Source organism: Euprymna scolopes, chromosome 2 (genome assembly GCF_053919585.1).
Source record: "Euprymna scolopes isolate OS-2025 chromosome 2, ASM5391958v1, whole genome shotgun sequence".
Lineage (NCBI taxonomy): Eukaryota > Metazoa > Mollusca > Cephalopoda > Sepiida > Sepiolidae > Euprymna > Euprymna scolopes.
The window spans coordinates 76,913,930-76,919,404 of NC_136483.1; positions in this window are offsets into that span (position 1 = coordinate 76,913,930).

Here is a 5,475-nt window from a genome sequence, read left to right on the forward strand (position 1 = left end):
TGATATTTTAATTCATGCAGATTTCGTATTTATTATTATAGAGCAATTTCTCTAACGATTATTATATTGTACCCAATATATATATATATAGTAATGATTTCAAAAGTTTTAAAAAAAAAGAAGACTTTGGTGTCATCAGTTGGAATCGGAAAAGAAACATTCAACGCTCAAGCCTTCTCCGTTATTTAGCGCTTCAACTTTTGTAGTTATCGTCTGAACTATCGCTAGATAGATAAAAAAGGTTAAACATTAAACGACTTCAAACTAAAAATGTATATGTACGAATGCTCAGAGATAAGTCGATTTACTTCCGCCAATGTCAACTAAGTTTTTTTTTTTTTTTTTTAATTTGATCACTTAGCAGCTTATTTTTATAAACAAAATCGTCAAAGTTTTTCCCGAGGTCTCAATTTTTAACTGGCCATGGGAGCATTCGTTATACCGATTGCGTTATTCCTAACTGAAAAAAAAAAAAAATTAACGATTCGAAATAATCTTCCTTCTTCGACTGCTTGCTAACGGTATCTTTCTGCCGACTTGGATTACACACATTTTGGATTTTTAATTTGAATCTATTTGTCAACATTATAAATCACACTTCTTCTTATGAGTACATTGGCTCTTATGTGGAAATACTTAACTGCTCCATATCCTTTGATCTTTCATAATTTTAATGTACTTTTTTTTATTTTTCATTTCTTCTTTTCTATTTCATTAACTCTTTAAAGTAAACCTTTTTTTCATAGAATGCAGTTTCAATTTATGCCAGTACCAGCAAATTCATAGTTTCGCTATAATATTCATTTGCTAATATCTTACCTCTGACGAGAAGAACATATTTTTTTTAAACCCCGCGGATTAAGGAAATCTTAATATTTCTTATTTGAGTATCCTGTTGAATAATAAATTCGTGTAAAAAATAATTTACAGTCTTTAATTGTGTTCTTTTTATGGTAAACTCTATTTCCTCTTTTGGTTGTATTGAGCTTTATATTTGGTCGTGATTACTATATAAATATTAATATTTATATTCGCTTTAAGTTTACAGAAGCTTTTGGCTTGTAAACTTAACTTTTATCTTTTGATTATATATATATATATATATATATATATATATATATATATATATATATATATATATATATATATATAAGAGTAGGTAGTAGAAGCATTGTTGGTAAAGAAATATATAGAATTTTTTTTTTAAAGCCAAAGGCAATGCGGGGAAAGACCGGAATTATGAAAGTAAAGAAAGAAAAACAAACAAATGTAGACGGGTGTGCTTGAGTAGAGGAGTGTAATCATACATTGAGGTGAGGAAAGATAGACGAATAAAGGCTAGACACTCCTCTACTCACCCGTCTACATTTGTTTGTTTTTCTTTTTTACTTTCATAATTCCGGTCTTTCTCCGCATTGTCTTTGGCTTAAAAAAAAAAAAAAGAAAAATTATATATATATATATATATATATATATATAAGAGAGAGAGAGAAAGAAAAATATGTGTTAGAACGTTTTCATCCTAAATTCTACAAATCATGCACGATGTAGAAACTAGGCATACATATAATTAAGCGTAATAGTAAAATGAAACCAATAAAAAACCATAACAGCTATTAAAAAAAATAAATGATTAATTAATGAACGCTCATTTTTTCAAATGAATATGTAAATTAGTTAACCTTCACGAAGTCGCTCGCATATCCATGAATGAGTATAACAAATTCATTTTAATAATTTTCACATAGAAAAAGTCGGCTTTTAATATGAATGTCGGAGCGAGAAAAAAAAACTCAACTTTACATATATCGGGATAGGAGTTGAGTAGAGAATTGATTGGTATAAGTAAAATTTATATTATATATATATATATATATATATATATATATATATATATATATATATATATATATTCAATTTTCACCCCAAACAAGGCACAGTGCCAATTTGAAGCAGGGGGCTACTATTAGGGACTTAATTAGCGGGGTCATTATGAAGGGAGATGAGTAGAAAGATGTTTGTTAACATTACACTTGAACTTCTGCATATCATTGCAGTTGGGAAAACAGAATCCCGGAAGGGAGTTCCAAAGACCCGCAGTTCTGGGGAAGAAACTATTGGAGTAAAAAGCTTTCTTGCACCTAGTAAAGGGATGAGACTTAGTAGCTTGTCGGGTTTGTCGGGGGTAGTTACGTCGGGGAGGTACAAGTGTTTGCAGTTCGTCAGAGCATTCACCATTGAAGTATTTGTAGAACAGGCATAGGGATGCAACATCTCGTCGATGGGACAGAGGCTGAAGCCTAGATGACAGTTCAGGACCTATCAGGTTGGCGACTCTCTTTTGAACCCTGTCCAGAAGCGAGAGACAAGCAGCAGATGCACCAGCCCAGATGTGACAACAGTACTCCATACATGGGCGAATGGTTGCCTTATAGAGGTATAGGATACTGTCAGGCGTAAGTAGTTTTCTAGCACGGTAGAGGGAGCCAACCTTCCTTGCAGCAGCCTTGGCAATGCTCTCAATGTATCTATTCCAGTTCATATTCCCTGTAAACGTTAGGCCGAGGAGTTTAAAAGAAGTACTTTCAGGCAATATGTTCTTGACCATGTCTATTGGTGGTAGAGAAGGTTTCTTGTAGTTATTGAAGGAAACAAGCTTAGTCTTAGCAGCATTGAATGTGACCATCTATTTTTGTCTCCATTCCACTACGGATTGGATGTCATCCTCTAGTGTTTCTGCCGTTTCCTTGGATATGTGTTCATTTGTTTTCCCCTCATATCTGTTATAGAGAGTAGTGTCATCGGCAAGTATACCCATCTCCGAAACAATTTTATCAGGGAGGTCATTTATGAATATCAGGAATAATAGAGGTCCAAGGATAGACCCCTGAGATACTCCCGCATTTATGTCATATTGTTTGAATGTACGACCGTCGAGGACAACTTTGATTTTTCTATTACTTAAGAAGGATTTAATTACATTATGAATTCTTCCAGTGATTCCATATGATCTAATTTTCCTTAGAAGACCATCGTGCCATACCCTGTCAAAAGCCTTAGATATATCAAGGGCCACCGCTCTACCCTCCGCTGTTTTATCCAATGAACGGTATATACGTTCAGAAACTACAGTTAAGATATCTGCTGTTGACTGGGCTTGCCTGAATCCATATTGTTTGTCAGTCAGGAGTTTAGCAGCTGTTAGGTGCTGGACTAGGGCTTGATTAACTAAGGACTCAAATATTTTAGCGAAAAGCGGGAGGAGGCTAATGGGGCGATAATTTAGTGGGTCAGTTCTTTCACCAGAATTCTTGAAGACTGGTACCACAGAGGCGGTTTTCCAGCAGTCGGGAAAACAAGATTCGTTAAGGCATTTATTGTAAAGTTTGGACAGAACTGGAGCAACCTCGGCAGAGCATATTTTTAATAGCACAGCCGGGATGATATATATATATATATATATATATATATATATATATATATATATATATATATATATATATATATATATATATATATATATATAATGGTAGTGTGTATTCTACGTCAAAAATGGCGGAAACAAAATGGGATGCTTCGACTATTTCCGCAACTGTTATTTATCTCGATACAGTACTAAAACTAGCAGTTTTCCTTGCATAAATAATCTAAGTGTTATGTTTCCTGATCAACAGCAAATTGTGACAATTTCTTGTTGACATCGGCTTCCTCTACTCAAATTGAGGAGATTGAGGAGGTAATGGCTGGGAAGATTGTTTCATGACAACAGAACATGCACTTCTCTTCCTCTGTAATGAGCATTGAACGATAATACATTAATAAATGTAGTAGAATAGTTTCGGATTCAGATAGATACTAGATCTCCATTCATTGTATATATTCATATGAAATCATAGAATCACAGCAGTACTTTAATGTTTCATATATAAATTATTATGACCGTTTCTGATAACGTAAAAAAACAAAAAAAAAAAACCCGCCCGTCTTTAACTTTTTATTCTAGAGTAGATGATTTCTTTCCGAAGTCATATCAAGCAGTGGGGCAGGTTTTGGGTGGGTTTCTAACCTGATATTTGTTTCCTTACTTCCCCTTATCACTTGGAATGGTTTCTTCCCGGGGATAGAAAAAAAAAGCACGTGTTTTATTCATTAATGTTTGAGTGATGGGATAGAAGTACATATAAATACACATTGGTCTTTATTATAGAGTGAAGGTCAGATTTATTTATACTCTTGGGAACCGTACAATTCCATATATTCTTCCTCCAGCTAAGGATTAAAGAGTAGGTTGAGCTAGATTTGGTTGCGCAGGAGAATGCCAACTGTGGAATAACAGCCTTTCTTCTGCTTATCCCGGGGTGAACTTCTTGCAACTGAGAAAAATAATGTGGTGACTTAATCATTTCTACGAGCGCTAAAAAGCGAATGCCTTTAATTACTCACAATCTTTCTTATTCCGTTTTATTAGAATTTGCTTTCTACGTCATTTCTAAAAGCAATAAGTTTCTTCTTTTCTCTTTTTTTTTTTTGTTACAAGCTAGTCACCACTTATCAAGGCCCGGAAGCCATTCTGGGATAAGGGTTATTGCATGTACAGTAATCAATGGAGTAGTATCGTAGTAATTGTTAGTATTGGAGATTTGTCTTACTTAAGTGTCTTACTTAAGAGGTTGGTTCATCAGGAATTTGTTTATGTCGGACTTGAAGACATCCAAGTTGTAGTCAGGTGGGAAACAGGAAACCGGAAGAGAGTTCCACAGGCGTGCACTTCTCAGAAAGAAGCTTTGTTCATGGAATCTACGTTTTGGTTTTGGCACAGATAAAGAGTGGGGAAAATTTTTGAAAGTGGTTTCAGCTAGATGGGTGCTTATCGTGAAAGACTGGCGAGAGGGGACCAGAGATTGAAGCTCAGACGAGCACTTGCCATGGAAGTAACGATAAAACAAAAACAGGCTTGCAACGTCTTTTCTGTGGAGGAAAGGTTGCAGGGAAGAGAAAAGGACATCCCCCACTAAGCAACGAAGTCTATTTTGTACTCTGTCAAGGCAGGATAGGCTGTTTTTAGAAGCTCCTGCCCAGATGTGGCAGCAATACTCCATCCTTGGACGTAACTGGCTTTTATATAGATAGAGAATTGCATCAGCAGTGAGATATCTTCTGGAGCGGTAGAAGGATCCTACCATTTTTTTCCAGCAACCTTGGCAACTGACTTGTTGTACGTGTTCCATTTCAGGTCAGGAGTAAAGGTCAAGCTCAGAAGCTTATCAAAACATGGAACCTCCTCTAGTCGAGAACCATCCATTTCAATTGATGCTATATGGGGATCAGAACGGCAAAGAGTTAACACAAATTATTTTCAACCAATTAGAATTGTTTTAAACCCCCCAAAAGTAACACCTATATGTGAAAATAGTAAGCCAGTGCGAACTTAGAAATTCCTATAAGAATTTATCAACAAAATCAGTTTGCTCCAGA